The following is a 16,720-nucleotide window of genomic DNA, read 5'->3' on the forward strand; positions in this document are numbered from 1 at the left end:
GAAACCAATGTTTTTTTTAGTGAATATATATATATAATATGTGTATGTAGTTGAGTTGTATATTTGATAGATAGATAGATATCTTACCCAATATACATTCACATATAGACAGATAGATAGATAGATAGTCAATCAATAATTACTTTATTCAATTGTATTTGACAATCATAAAAGTACAATAAAACAATCATACAAAAATAGTAAAAGCAGCAAATAATGTAATTAAGTAAATTCACTCCATTTCAATGTCAAGCATAAGCATAATACACAGCTATTAAAAATCTTGCCACATACCATCAGACAATAGAATTTTCTAAAAATTGTAAATATAAAAGGGCAGGTCTCACTTATTTAAAATTCAAATGTGCAAATAAAGGGCTTATATACTTCTGAGGTAAATTGGCCCATTTAGGGTAAATTAGTCCAATGTGTAAACTGTCTAGTGCAAAAGACTCATCACAAGAACATAGAAGAAGATCTTGTAGCCTATACCATCCTACCACAAGCAGCGGAAACATATTGAGTCTAAAGTATGTTAAAAGCCTTCTATGGTACACCGGCATGTACAGTGTTAGATAAAGTTCCATTCTTTCACTACCTTTGACCATTGTATGATGTATCCAACAGCGTTTACGCTGTGAGTCTTGCAGTCTAAATTCTTGAGTATGCTCTAAAAATACCTTCTTAACTTCTGCAGTAACTGATTTAGTTATTTTCTCAGGTGAGTTAAAGACATGCAGTAAGCCCAAATTAGACAGTGTCATTTTTATGTAGCTCAGCCATGGTATAAGATAACTAAGGTTCAAGTTCAAACAATCTCTTGCTATTAGTCTATTAAAATCGAATTCTTTTTTAGTCCATATAGACCCATATAGTAGTATCGGGTGCAAGCGTATATAGTCAGCTATGTGACCTGCCCCTATCTCTTTATGAACTATTTCTGATGGGACATTCTGTGAGATGTCTAACAGTTTCCCTAGGTATTTATTTTCTGCTGTTTGTATTAATATAGGAAATTTATAACCCCAGATTTCTGCCTCGTAGGTTACAGCTGGGACACACTTAGCATTGTAAAGGTGTAGTATAGACTTTATGTGACTGTGACCTAAATGCCTAGAGAAGGCATCAATGCTATGAGCCACCCTAAAGATTGAGTGTATAATTTCAATAAGGTCGCCCAGGACAGTCTCTCATCCAGCACTAGGCCTAGATAGCTAAACATATCCACCTTACCTATTTTGTTATCCTTTATCACAAATGTTCTAGTCTTGGTGCGTCTAGGTCCTAAAGTCAAAGTATATGCTTTGTTAACATTTATTTTTAGACCCAAATTCTCCATAAATTCATAAAAAACGGTTCAGTAAAGATTGCAAGCCATTGGCTGTCTGGGAAATAAGGATGGTGTCACCCGCGTACAGCAAGGCGGGTACCGTTCTGCATCCTAACCTTGGGACGTCTTTACAGTTATCTCTTAAAAACCGATATAATTGTTTTATATATAAAATAAAAAGATCTATATTTATATATGTATGTAGTTGTATATTTGATAGATAGATATATATACAAATAGCCAGATAGATATCTTACCCAGTATACATTCATAGATAGATAGATAGATAGATAGATAGATAGATAGATAGATAGATAGATAGATAGATAGATAGATAGATAGATAGATAGATAGATAGATAGATAGATAGATAGATAGATAGATAGATAATTACCCAGTGGCACTTAGGAACGTCTTTACATGGAAATTCATTTTTTGTGTTGCTTATAACTTTGGTGCACAGTGAGTTTCGGAGTGATCCTTCAAACAGGGGCCGAGAAAAAAGGAGGGACCCAAAAAGTCTTTTCCCAATGCATTTTCCCATAAGAACTTTAGACACAGCTACAGCCTAAACTACTGAGTGGATTTTCACCAAATGTGGCAGAAAGCTAGATCTAGGTGCAGAAAGAGTGCATTTTGTGGTTTGGTGTAAGTCCATTCAGTAGTTTTTGAGCAATTACTGCTCAAAGCTTTATATATCTGGGGATGTGGAGCCTCCACAGATTCCTACAGATCTCAAGCGGAAACCTGATTGGCTGCCACCACCTCAACTAGGAAGTGGTGGCAGTCATCTTAGGAAAAACTGAAGATGCAATGGGGCAGGGCAGGAATACCCTGACCCCCTAAGCCAGGTGTGGGAGTCCTAGAGGGACCTCGTCTGGGTTCAAAATCCTTTTTTTTTTTTTTTGCTGCTAATTTGCAGAAGATCCATAACCCAGCGGCGAAAGTCAAAAACAAATTTTAAAAAAAGCACAGGCTACTGTATTTGTTTTTTTGTAAACCTCCTGGGTTCGGCCTTGGCCCAAGTGGTAAGAGATGTTTATTTTGGGGGGATGAGGCACAGATGGCCCCCTTCCTCTGATTTTGGTCCCGGATCCCCATCCACAATGCCCAGAGTGTTTTGGAGGGGGAGGGGGGAATATGCCCCCTCCCTGGGCTGCTTTTGGCCCCAGAGACCTCATCCCCTGGGGTCCAGCATACATTTTAGTGGTGGGGCCACATGGTTCCAATGCCCGAGCCCCTAAAGGGCCTGAGGACCCATCCTCCAGGGCCATGAAAATTAAGTAAATTGGAGGGGAGCCATCTTCCTGAGCCAATAATTGCCCCGGGGACCCTTTCCCCCGAGTCCGGCGCACTAGCTATGTCTCAGGAAGCCCTCTCTTGAAACATAGCGGTTTCCATGCCCACACCAGTGCAGGCAGGGAAACCTGTGTTTGCTCCTGCTTGGTGGGAGTGTTGGACTTGGCCCTTTTTGCAGGGCTATCCTCAAACTTTTTTACTACTTCCTCCTATTTTTTTCTGACCTGTTGTTGTTGGTCTTAGGACTCTGGGCACTTTACCACTGCTAATCAGTGTTGAAGTAAATATTTTCTCTGTGTGAATTGAAAGAGCATTGATGTTTGCTTGCCAAGAGACTCCATTCTTTAATTCTACATTATTGTCCATATGCACAATTACAGTGCTCCCATGTTTGTGATTTTTTTAGGCTGGACCACATGGCTGAGTTGAATTTGAAGGTTTGCGTTCTCCCCCTGATGGTCACTGTTACGGTCATATATTAAAGTGGAGATTGTTCACCCATCAGAGTGGAGCCTTTGGGCCCTTCTGCTTTGTGGAATTATCCTGGTCTATTTTCTCAGTTGGATGACTTTGGCATCAAGATATGGCCAGCTTAGTTATGTTATCTGTTTTTATAGGGTTTTTACTTGACTCATTACTTTACTATACTCTAAGAGATGACTCCTGCTTTCTCTATAGGTCACTCCTTCACCTTCCTAGTCCTGATGAAGACCCATGTTTGAGGCATTCAGTGGTCCCTTTCTCTCCTCTCTCATCAACGCTCTTGGATCATTTGGATATCTGTGCAGAGTGGCAATAGTAACTTAACAACTGGACCACTTCTAGATGTGATATATGTTATTAGAAATGGTATACCGGACTGACTACCATGTACAAAAATATGATTTGTGAAAAGGTCTAAAGGACCCCACCCCCTTTAAAAAAAAAATCTTTTTCTATCCCTTATTGACATGAGCACTCTTTATGAGCACTCTTCTTGATCACTTTATCCATTTGTGGAGCTAAGAGTTTTCGATATAATGTATAAATAAGAATGTTGTTGACTGGACTCAGAGACCCTGGTACAAAGACAACAAAGACCTAAAACCCCAGAACCTTAGATTGCTTCTGGACTCAAGAGGAACCTTTGCGAAGGAGAAAGGCTGAAGAGCTGTGAGGAGGAGTACTGCCCCTTTGCTGTGTGCTATGTGGGGTTTGCCTGCAGTTGCTGTTTCTGCCAAGGAGGGGACAAAGACTGGAACTTTGCTTTCAGCCTGCTTGGAAAAGATCTCCAAGGCCTGAAGTGTGCTGGCCTCCTATTCTGAAGTCTCAAGGACACAAAGACTTCACCCTCAGGTTCCCTGAACCCTCTTGCTGAAAGTTAGGACCTGCCAGGGGATACCTATTCCAGTTTTGGGCCTCTGGAGGTTCCTGCTTTTGGGAGCTGGACAAAAAAACTAAAAATAGCAAGAAAACCTGTTTCTGATGCCGTCAGCAACCACACTGTGATGCTGTGACCTGCACTGAGGCCCGGGGCACAGCTCGTGAAGAGAAAGACGCTTCGCCAAGTGTGCACCGCAGCTCCGACATGCTTTGATGCCTGCAGTTATCTGGCGTCCCCCACGCCAGCACTTGCACCAATGCCATCATCCCCAGCACCTGCATCCGCTGATAACCGCTGAGGGTGACTCCATGAACACGCCGTCTTCACAACGTCACTGGAACCGACGCCTCACCCCAGGGCTGCCCTCCTCTTCCTCGCTGTCTGGGTAATCTTGCGAGAAATGTGCATGCACGGGGACATGTGCATGTGCAGTTTTCTCAAGGATCACCCACAGACAGCAAGGAAGAGGAGGAGGGCAGCCTGGGGATGCCACAGTACGGGTAACTGTTTTTTAATTTACTTTTAATTAATGTAGAATTAATTGTTAATAGGGGGGTTCGAGGCGGGGCTGGCCAGAGTCAGAGATTGGCCTACTCCACTGCCTGGCAAATCTCCGCACACTCCGCTGGCAGAGTTCTCCACCCACCCTTAATAATGAGAAGTCATGTGTAAATAAAATGTATTTATAAACTTGTGAAAATGTATATTAGTATATTGACATCTGATGTCATTAGTGATGTCACTGATCATGTCATGAGTAATGTAATTTGTGAGGTCATAAGCAGTCCATTGCGGGGGCGAGAGTTAGAGATAGCCCAGCTAAATAAACTGCTGAATTTCTCTGTTTTTGTACGAGTGAAATGTCAGCCTAACTATAACGTCCCTGTTACCTTTGTTTTTTCAGTGAATTTCTAAGGTTTATTTTATTCCATTTCCTAACTATAACACCCCTATAACCTTTGTTTTTTCAGTGAATATATACATATATATATATATATAGTTTTAAACCGTGAGCAAGATCGAAAGATTGAAACGCGTTGGTTGGCATTAAAATCTGCTTAAATAAGTATCCTGGTGGAGTGCGAGCATTATTTTTCTTGGTGAATAAAAATATATATATATATATGTCTGTACACCCTCCTGAAAGAAAGGCAGAGGCCACGGTAGGGGAACATCTTGGAGGCACTTTATATCAAAAAATGGCAACAACGGGCGTATGCATTTGGGCTATGTAGCCTCTTCAGCGCCCACTATAGTTCAGGTAGAGAGTCGTTTGCCACAACACTGTAAACCTACACCAGCTGAAATAGCTGAGGTTTGCTCCGCCCCTTCTGATGTGTGGGACACCATATATATATATATATGTATATGAGAAACTGCGTCCTTTCTTAGCCAGTCACATCTTTTTGAGGGTGCGTGTAGTGATATGGATGCAGGGAACACTTAAACAATGTCATTTGTGGAAACACACTTCAGGAGTGACACACATCAATGCTTCCAACCAGGCCCAGTGCGCAACCCCTTATATGGACAAACTAAGGCCCTGATTAGTTGGAGGTGTAAAGTAAGACTGAAAAAATGCTGAACTCCCCAGAGAAAACAGAGTTAAAAAGTAATGTGTGTGGCTCATCTGCATGAAACCACTGAAATGAAGCAGTTATGAATATGAACGCACTCCAGACATGCTGTAACTCGTGACATCTGCCTTGCCCAAAACAACTATTTGCAAACAGCACATATACCCAAAACAATTTAACAGAGAGCCAAATAATGGACATTGTGAGTTATTGTGTGTGTTGTGTGTGTAATTATTACCTTCACTGGAAAATGTCAGGGGTTTTACATGTTTGAGTCAAATCAAATACATTTTTAACTGTAACAAATGCAAAATGAAATGGCATAATCCGTATATTCAGATGCACTAAGTGTAATATGTTATTTATTGCCATTGTTGAGTGTGGGGAGGGGCCATTAATCACAACAGGAGAAGCCTCAAGTGGGTTATGCTATCCACCCTGCTGTCCCCTAAACAATAATAATAAATAGCATATTACACTTAGTGTAGCTTTTTAACAAAAATGTATCACGCAAACTTCCTCATAAGAGATACAGTGAGTTTTTCCTAATGAAAAGCATTTATTTCATGAGTTAAGTTGCAGAAAATAGACAGGGACATCTTTCTCGGCTATTCTCGCGATGATGTTGTCATAAATAATGCTTTCGCTGAATGAAATCCAACACGGATATACAGTCTTCTGGCCTTGCTTATTGATTTAAGAGAATTGAACCATATATCACGCATGGTGGAAAGGGGCATGATTGGATTAAATAATCTGAAAATGTGTTCACTCGGATCCTGCTACAAAATGATCCACTACGTGAAAAGAAACTTGAGCGGGGGAAAGTTAAGTAAAGGTTTGCTACAGGGCCAATAAACTATCCCCATCCCTTTTTTAGTGTTCTATGCTACGTGTCAACCGTCACTACCAGCATTTTCCTTCAGCAGAGGCCCTTGACAAAGAGATCTGAGACCATGTTATCAAGTACATCTTAAGGATTTTGGTGTCCTGGGTTAAACATATTTTGGGGACCCTGTTTGGAACAGCATAGAATTCATCATCCAATTTCAGTTTTTTCATGCCCCCTTTTGGCCATGTCACTGACCGTCCCCAGCACATTAGTGCAAAGGCTAAAGGTTTTTGCATTTAATATTCAGGGATAGTGTTGTCTGTTTTCAGCATCTCACTAATATTACTACTAATAATCTCTGTGACCCTCTCCCCTTTCTTATGTTTGATATCCTCTTCTGATCTTGTCAAAAATACAAATTCACCTACCTTATCGCTGCATCTCTCCTCCATCTCTCCCACTCCATCCCTCCACTCTGGTCGGAAGAAGGAAGCACCCAGACTCCCCTGAGCCAATCACAATGCTGCAAAGCAGGATTGTGATTGATCTGAGCACCACGGTTCGGTGCTCAGACGGGAAATGGGAACCTGGGCATGTTCTCCACCCAGACTGTAATGCAGCCTGAGTGAGGAACAAGCAAAGTGTGCATGGCGGTTTGGCCAGGCCAAGACAGCTGGCCAAACCATCATGCACAATTTAGAGTGTAGCAACCACTCCTCCTAACTCGTCACAGGATCCCAGTCCCGCCTGAACCTGGCGGATACTAAAACTAAAATGATAATAACCAATGTTATTATCCTTCTATTATTTTCTTTTACATTGCTCCTCAAGCAGTGGGATGACGCTCCCCCACCTTAGTGGCAGAGCTGGCACTGGATTCATGCAAGGCTAATTACAGCACACCGAGGTCATGATAAGCAGTAGGTAAGTTTTCTTGCAAGCTCTTGTAAACATTTACTGATATTCAGAACACATTTAGCACATGTAGTAGCAGTGCAAACTCAAAACACACAGCAAAACATACAGCACACTATGCTAGATACATATACACACAAACAGGTAGAAGCAGTAAAAGATACATGCTCAAAAGAGTTACAGCACAATACTTTGGGGCATGTTATTACATTCTTGCATCACGTTTGCACGATGCAACGTGATACATGCGTGACACAAACCTCTAAGTAAGATTCTTGAAGCAAGGCATAGCCACATTTCGTGGCTCTGAGTGACTTGAAAAATCTGGAATAATGCGACACAGCGCAAATTGCTGTGTTACTTTGCCCTGGGAAGGGGTTACGTGGGCGTCAACTCCTATGGTTTTGGACATATTCCCAGTTTCAACCTTACCTTTAAACCTGGGAATGCACCAAAGGGAAGGCGTAACGAGAACTAATCAGACCCCCCAGGATATAGCGGCATGGATTAGCAAATTTAGCGGCACAAAAATGGAAATTTAGCGGCACAAATATGGAAATTTAGCGGCAATTGTGCGGCATTTCATTTGGCCCTGGACCTTGATAAAGCGGCCTCCAGTGACCCTATCCGTCATCCGCCCTTCCTTACACTCTTTTTGCCTCCCAATTCTCCCTCTCTTAGTTGTGTTTTGCCGCTTTTAGCTCCTCTATCTTCCTTCCTGTTTCATTCTTTCCACTGTCCCATTCAGCTTTCTGTTTCTCATGCCCCCTCCTTTCTGTGTCTCATTAACTCATCCACTGTCTCTCTCTCACACACATCTTTCACTTCTTATCGATATCTCTCTCAGCCCAGTCTCTTCTCCCCCGTCCCTCTCTCTTTCCATCTTTGGATCTCTCTAGTTCTCTCTTGTCGCCCTCTCTCCCTACCTCACCCTCTCTTCTCTCTCTAGCTCTCATACTTTCGTTCTTCCAGACACTGTCTTTCTTCCCCTTCCTCTCTCGCCCTTTCTCGCGCATTCACCCTCCCTCTTTCTCCCCCGCTCACTCCTCTCTACTTTTCTCCACCTTTCACTTTCATTCGCCCAGTTTCTCTCACCCCCTACTACCCTTTACTTCTTTCCCACCTCTGACTTCTTTGCTCACTCCCCCTCTCTTTCACCCCTTCTTTCTCGTCTCACCTGCCCCATACCCTCAGGTTTCATTCTTGCTCCCCCTCTTTACCTTTGCGCTCCACCTTTGACCTTTATCCTCCCATTTTCTTTCACCCCTACCCTTTCCTTCTAAACCCAGCCACTCTCCCTTTCTTTTACCCCTTTCTTCTCCCCCCACATGTGCCTCCACCCCCTCTTTCTCTCTCCCTCCTGTCTGTGGTCCTCCGTGCAGGCCTCCGTGCAGGAAGCCGATGGTAACTGCTGCTGCTCGGAGAGAAACCCCGGGGTCTCGCAGAACTAGAGCAAGAAAAAAGAAAAGCCCGAAATAAACCAGCTCTAGAAATTAGCCGGAGGAGGAGGGGGGGGGCTTCTCCCCAAATGAAGGGCAGAAACCATCAGTTCGTGAGGGTGCCTGGCTGCCCCCTGCCTCCGTGCCCTGTTTGTACGTCTGAAGTGCTGTGGGGTCTCTGCCTCTTATGCACTTTGAAACACAAATCCACCGGCTCCCAGAGGTTCATCCTTCCTCACACAGGTCAGCGAACAATCACCCTTTCTATTCTTTCCCATATCGACCCTCGGCTCCAGGGGAGAGGGCGGGGGCTCGCCCCAGTCACCGGGAGGGTCTCCAGCGGGGAGCCAGACGCGGGAGGGGCACTTCAAAGCCCGTCGCAGTGAGCTGCTAATGCCCCATTAAGCCCGGAATGTTATTCTTTTGTGCTTCTGTGTCCTTCCCGCCCGCCCCAATAAACAACATAAGTCAGAACCCCCCAGGATATAGGCGGCTTTTGTAAAAATGCCGCGATTTCTACAAAAAGTGCCGAATTCGCGGGCACTTTTGTAAAAATCGCGGCATTTTTACTAAAGTGCCGATTTCGCGGCAAATCGCGAAATCGCGATATCCTGGAGGGTCTGACTAATATCTCTTTTTAGCCTTGTTTTTTCCCTCTTTCAGTTTGTGTTGCATTCTGTACCACACATAGAAAGAGGAATATGCCTCCCATGATTCTTTTTGTGCAGGAAGGTACCCCTTTCTGCACTAAAACAATCCTGCATTCAACACAGGCACCCTTGCACCACGGTGCAAGGGTGTCTGTGCTGGCGCTTGGCTGCCAAAGGGCACCAGTGAAGGGGAAAGAACAGGAATGTGTGGTATTGTCTCAATACAGCGCAATCCTGCCCTTTCTCTGTCATACAGTGGAGCGCCTCCTCTAAACAATGTGCCTGTCCTTATAACAAGGTGAAATCTCCCTTTACTTCTGTTAATTGGAATAATCTTAGTAGTGGGTGTGTTTTACTCCTACTACTGATTTCAGTGTCTACTGTCACGTTGTCTTTACCTATGCATTCCTAAAAACTCGTGTGTGTGTACCTGTTAGTCCCTTGTGCAGTTCTTCCCTGTCACTCAACCCTTCTCTAGTGAAAAAAGGGGGAGGGGGGTTGGCAACGCCTCACGGGAGCAACCACCAAGGAGGATGTGTCAAACTGGTTCTCGCTTGACTCCCCACTATATCATCATCAGCAGTTGCCAACCATAAAAGTAAAGGGGATAAAAAATTGTGCTTTAGAAAAGAAACTCCGTGTAGTGATGTGAATGACCCACCTGCGTGATAGGGCCTACCCTCCTGAATGTGAATTGTAGGACCTATTCGGTTAAAAAGAACTTGGCTCCACTAGCACTTTCCCTTTTATTCTTTGCCGTGTGCCTGTTCTAATAAAAACCAACATGTTTCATCGCCGCTTTATACATTATCGGCGATTTCATCAGGGTTGTGTTGGGGTCAGCGTACTTCCTGCACATATCATCGATTTTCTCCCTTTATTGTACCAGGTAGCCTTATGTTGTAGTGCGTACCAGGCTCCCGTAGAAGAAATTGCTGTTAAAAGAACCCCCTTTATCCATAAGCGGGTTTGCGTGTTCGCCCTTGGGTCGATATCGCGTGTGCAAGCTGATGTGGCCTCCGCTCACCCTTCTCGCTCCTACAGTGGAGCGCAACAAGGTGACTTGATTCGCTGAGCCACTTTCCCATAAATGAGCCCCTTTATGTCCAGAAATGTAGGTACAGAATATTTTCACTTTTTAGGCTACTAATGTAGTTTCAAGGCAGTGTGTAACACATATATACCCCATTGCACTGAAAACTTAGGCCATGGTTATGAGTGCCCCAGAATGGTATTCGATATTTATTGCACCCAATCAAATCTGACACCCTGCGATTTGAAACTGATTGGATACGATAAATAGCTCTTATTCTGATCTTTTTCTCAGTAATCATATTAACAATGTGGATTCTGGCTCTTTCACTCCAAAATCTACATGCCCCTTTTTACATTAATTTCTGGTAAGACTGACGGATGTATTATGTTACAATGCATACATTTACAAGGCCTGCCTTAACAAAGCAGTTTTTACACCTCAACTTCCCTTACAATGCATACATTTACATCACATGCTATTACAACAATTTTTTCAAAACGACATTTACAAGGCATTCCATTACATCACATAATACCTTTACAATGCATACCATTACAAACGCATATCATTACATTGCATTTAAGATAAGTGTTGGATAGTGTAGGGGTAAAAATTACTATTCTAACTCCAGGGGGTGCAACAGTAGGGTACGTGTTGGATAGTACAGGGGTACTATGCATTGTAATGGTATGCGTTGTAATGACATGCGATATAATGCCTGCATTGTAGTGACATGTGTTATAGTGTCATGCGTTGTAGTGAAATGCAATGTAATGGCTGAGCTGTAGTGACATGCATTGTAAAGGATGTTGCCATGTAAAGACTGCATTGTAAATGTAGTGCGATGTGATGACTGTGTTGAAAAGGTTGTTTCCCAAGACTGACCTGCATGAATTTAATAGGGTTTACAAGCTTGTTGTATCTGGTAATACCAGTTGAAATAAAGTCCTTACATCTCACAATTCCGGCCCATATGCAATCCGGGGCTTACTCGGTGGGCGGGTTTATCCAGGCTAGTCATACTCATGCCCTAAACAAGGAACATTCCAGTGGAACTGTCTGTTAATTTCACCACCACACTAGTAACATCTACGCACAGGTCTTCATATCACGTATAAAACAGAGAAATATTTGCGCCCTGCAAGGCTTCAAAAAATGGATTCATTTTAAGTGGCACAAACACCATTATTGTTATATGGATCAACTCTTGGCCTGGGACTTTGTATACAGCCCACTGACAATCTGCCTTCACCGGAGACTTGAAGGCTCACCATTAAGACCTCGAGTTCTACCATTGGTCTGTTCCACAGTATCTCTTCTGTTTTTTCGCAAATCTGTCAGTTCTAGACAGAGAAAACTACCAGCTGTTCCTATGAGACACGGGCATGAAAGAAATTAGAGCACTTCCCCATTGGAACAGGAAACAAGCAAATGGCATAGCCAACAGGTCTTGCCTTTGGGACCTTATAAGTGTTTAGCCAGAGGTATTGGCTTTGGCATTGTTTTTAAAGCTATGTTGTAGAGCATTGTGGCTGCTGTGCAGCATGTTGAAAAGGTATAATAAAAAAGTGTTCGAAGAATTTGTATTATTCTATACATAACCAAGAAGACAGTATGTACTAATGAACGACCCTTTACATTAAAATCAGTTCTAATTGTGTTTGTCCTTGCAATGCTGGTATCTTCTTCCTGCCTGTTCAAACTAGACATACAACACCCTCAAAGACAAGGAGAAACTCCCATCTCGCATAACAATATACAAATGTAAAAAGGCCACCCAAACGTATCTGCCCAAACTCTGGGCTGCTGGCAAGGCCACATCGACGGGGAACACTGATGCAGGACTCAGCCATTAAATGCAAAGAGACCATTGCAGATCAACAATGCTTGGAGCGTTTAATAACTACTCTTAAGAAAAGATAATCAACAAGTCCATCCCCAGAACTGAGGAAACAACTAGAAGTCATTACATACTGTTTTCACATTCAAAGCAGAAAACCATTTGGAAATCAAAAATGATGCCATTGTGATCTGGAGAGCTGGTGTGACGAACAATAGTAGGTTAGGCTGTATTTACTCTCAAATATTTTTCATAATAGAGTGATATATGCATAACATTAATTTATGAGATCTTGTTCTGAATTGTTTCCATTAAACCGTACTTGATCAGATACTACTATTAGTATATTGTATAGGGCTATGAAATGCCAATAAAGAGCGTTGCACAAAAAAGTGAAATTTTTAACACCTTCTCCCACCATTTACAGGAAGTGCCTTTTGTAGCATCCCAAGACATGTTGACAGACAGTAGCACTTGTAGCATCCTCAGACACCCAATGTCAGAAAGTGGCAATCATATCATCCCAAGACCACCACTGTTAGGAATTGGCAAACATAACATGTGGTATCAGTAAGTAGTGCAGGTAGTATCCTCTGACACTCATTGTCAGCAAATAGAAATGTAAACCCCCAAAAATTCACAGTCAAATAGTACCACTTGTAATATACCCAGATACTTATTGTCAGTAAGTTGAAATGTTAACTCCCCACATCCTCCACTGCCAGAAAAGGGTACTTGTAATATCACAGGCATTCGCTGTCTGAAACTGACATGTGTGATATCCCAGGTCGCCCAACTATCAGAAAATGGCATTTGTAATATTTCAAAATATAACATCACAAGAAATTCATTTTTAGAAAGTGCCACGTAACAACACTCCACAGCCAACAACTGGAGCTATCCAATGTTAAGAAATATACATTGGAAACATTCTCAACATATAATTTCGGAAAAAATTGTGCGCTGCCACTTTTGTATTCTCTTTTTAATACGTCTGTAATTAATGAAACTGCCATGCTGTTTTACCTATGTTGCTTCTATTTTGATCCTTGAGACCGTGCCCCTTCATGTGTATGACCAACTGAAGTGATCTGTGACAAATATATTGCACTACGGCATAGCTCAACATTGACATTTGCATATGTGTAATGTTGTAAAATGACAAAAAATGCAATAAACGTATTCAAACAAAAAAAACATATAATTTCGGAAAATGGCATATAAGCATCCCAAGGCAGCGCACATGAAAAGACTGCACTTTGATTCCCTAACAGACATGAAATAAATTATAGAAAGCCCCACTCATGGCATCTGATCACGAAAGTGACACGTGTATCACCCCAAAGCACTCACTATGAGAAAGCAAAAAGTGGAACATTGCGTAAAATCATCTCAGAAAAGAGCACTACAGTCTGCCAAAACATTTAATGCTGTATGTTGGAAACTGCTAAATCGGATAACATCCACAAAATACAAGTCCCTGAAGTGAAAGGTTGTTAAATACACTGGCAGCCTAAACAGAGAGCATTTTAGATTACAAAAACTATATTTTAAAGAAAGTGATTCGGATGTTAGAAAATGGAAAATCAATACGTTAAGTGTGACAGCTAGGGAGCTCCAAAGCTGCACAATAGTCCTATCTTGCCACCAAGTATGCAAACCAAAAATTTCAACACTTGACTTCTAAGACACATTTGGGGGAGGTGGGGGTCAGACTGCGTCCACCCAGCAGCATACACTAGTCCAAATACCAGCTCGCCCCATTTAAAAAGGGAAACAGCGCAAAGTCACCAGAGAACAGCATGCTCTGCAGTACAAGGCAGAGTGGTGATGGAGTACAGGCAACTGCACAACTGGTGGACACAGTACTCTGGTGGAAACTTATCAAGAAGGTTAGGGATGTTACGGGGCAAGGATACACACATTCCGGGGCAGAAAGATGTGCAGCCAGATGTGTTATTTATAGTGCAACATCGACCGGAAAGCAGAAAGAGACAAGCAGCTGTCTGAAACCTACGCATCTAGATTCTAACTTTGCATTCTGAAAGTTGTAGTCCTGTTTATCCTTTCCAAATCAGAACTACATGTCTCAAAATACATAAAAAAAATAACCTCAGCTGGATGAACTACTCAATCAGAAACCTGGTTGAATCAAGAGCGCTAGTATGTTACACTTTGATAGACTTCGGCATTTGGTTATAAACATCAATGAAGCGCAGGTGTCGAAAGAGAAACCTGGGGTTGATGACAGTCAGCAAACCATCTACCATTCTGAAATTTCATTTAGGCCAATGCAAGGCCATCACAAATAAAATGCATTACTGGGTACAAGCAAACTGAAAGCTCAGAGGATGCAAAATATAGTTTCCTATTGCTCTAACTGGAAGTTAAGCTACAAAATCTGCATTCACAGCAAGCAAGTCGGTTCCCCCTATGTTGGCGCCCATTGACCTAATACAAGGCAAAACTAAATTAACCCCCTAGTGCGATAACCTATACTATAGTTTTGTTTTGCTACCGTCGGAGGCAGCGGACTACGCTATGAGCTGATCATCAACCTGTTACTATACTGAATGCCCAAAGGCTTCTATACCCCATGAAAAGAGACAACACCCCCTGCAACAGCCTTCGATGCCAGTCAAGTCTCACCAGGGTTAAGCGTTTATAGCTTTTCTGTTATTCTTCGAGCATCAGTCTTGTATTCACCTAAACCACTCAGGCAAGGTTTCAGGCAATGGGCACATGGAGGAGACTCCTGTTTGGTTTGGTACAGGGATGCCGCTGCTGAGTGCCTACCTGGAGGACTCCACTTTGAAGCTGGCGGGTCCAGCAGACAAATCTTGCAAAACAGGATTATGTTCACAAAGGGCACAGAGGACAGCATGTCCCTCTCTCAAACATGAAGCGTGAGGCCGGGCTGGTCTGCTTTCCAAGCTGACCAAGTCCTCTGGTAGTCGGCCCCCAAAGCAGAGCACTACTTAAACAACAACGCCACCTTGGAACGGTGGTATATCATATGATACAACTTTGTTTTCAGGACACAAGTTATTTTAGGCATGGCTAATATTGTTTAAGTGGCAACCCAGCGTGTAGCACTGCTGAAATGAAAACATTATGCGCGGCTGAAAAAAAAATAATAAAGTGCGGCTTGCCTTGGTGTTGAAATGAAAACATATGCACTGCTGATAAAAATAAATAAATAAAGCGCTGAGTGCTGCTCTGCTTTAAAAACAAGCAGCGAGGACCTACCTGCACGCTCCCACTGCAATACTCCATGGGAGTGAACTTGCTGGAAAAGGTGGGGCATACATCCACCATTAGCAGTTTGCAGGCTCCGATTTATAACTGACACACACAAATGCCAATCCAAAGCGTGGGAGGAATCAGACCCCACAAAGTACAGACAACAGATCGTCTAACAGCGCAAACGCAGTTTAGGCACCACCTAAAATTCTTTCTTAAGAAGCCGAAGAACGAGGACATCAAAGCACTAGAAACTGCATGCATTTTACGGAAACAGTTTGGATAATACCTTAAATGTCAGTCAAAATTGCATTGGCGTGTCTATTTCGGCGATTGCGTGAGTTGACATGAAGTCAGCTCTGTAATGTTAATTCATTTAAATAACTTATGAGTTGTTATCTGTTTCGAAAACTCGGTAAAAAGAAGTCTTTTGAGTATTACTTCAAAAATGACTACGCTTTTATAATAATTGAACTACATTATTTAAAGTAGTGAAATATAAGGCAAATTATTTGATTTTTAAATATGTATTTAATGTTCCTTGTCCCCAGACTAGGAAATGACTTATGCACATAATTACACTGCTCGACATTAAAACCCCATCATTTAAAGTTGACAGGTTAGGTATTAAGAAAAAAGTCTAGTGAGCTGACGCATTTACTATTATTATGCCTATATTTTATGAATGAGAGATAATTACATTTGGGGCCTTTATTTAAAGTGGCCAAGATTAGGACCGCTAAGAAAGCTTTTATCTACTTTTGAATGGGAAAGCTCTAAAAGTTGAAATTGCAGTGCGATTTTTTTTAAATATTCCTCAAACTATGCTGTTTTAATAATAACATTTGTTTTTAAATCAAGGACCAGAAATTATGAAAAAAAATTTGTGCTGTGATTGTATCGCTTTGTTGTGTTTATAAGGGTAAATTTTGCGTACAAAAATGATTTTATGATTAGGGTAAATTAGCACAGACATACACACACTCGTTCACGCACTCAAGTATTCAAGCACATATACACACTTCTGCGCTCGCATGCTGTCGCGCTCTCTCTCTCTCTCTCTCTCTCTCTCTCTTTCTCTCTCTCTCTCTCTCTCTCAACACACTTAGTAGCAGTGCAGGTCTCTAGTAAACTTTTGGGCAATGTCCTTGCTAGTCTGAGAAGGAAAGCTGTCATGGTCATGGTGTGGAGAAGTG

At 42.2% G+C, this 16,720-nt stretch overlaps 1 protein-coding gene across 1 annotated transcript in view; it reads left to right on the forward strand.

Moving 5' to 3' along the window:
* The window catches only part of TACR1 (tachykinin receptor 1), a 1,985,090-nt gene that overhangs the window by 682,887 nt on the left and 1,285,483 nt on the right, over positions 1 to 16,720 (forward strand). The gene's annotated exons all lie outside the window — the stretch shown is intronic.

Source organism: Lissotriton helveticus, chromosome 11 (genome assembly GCF_964261635.1).
Source record: "Lissotriton helveticus chromosome 11, aLisHel1.1, whole genome shotgun sequence".
NCBI classification, from domain to species: Eukaryota; Metazoa; Chordata; class Amphibia; order Caudata; family Salamandridae; genus Lissotriton; species Lissotriton helveticus.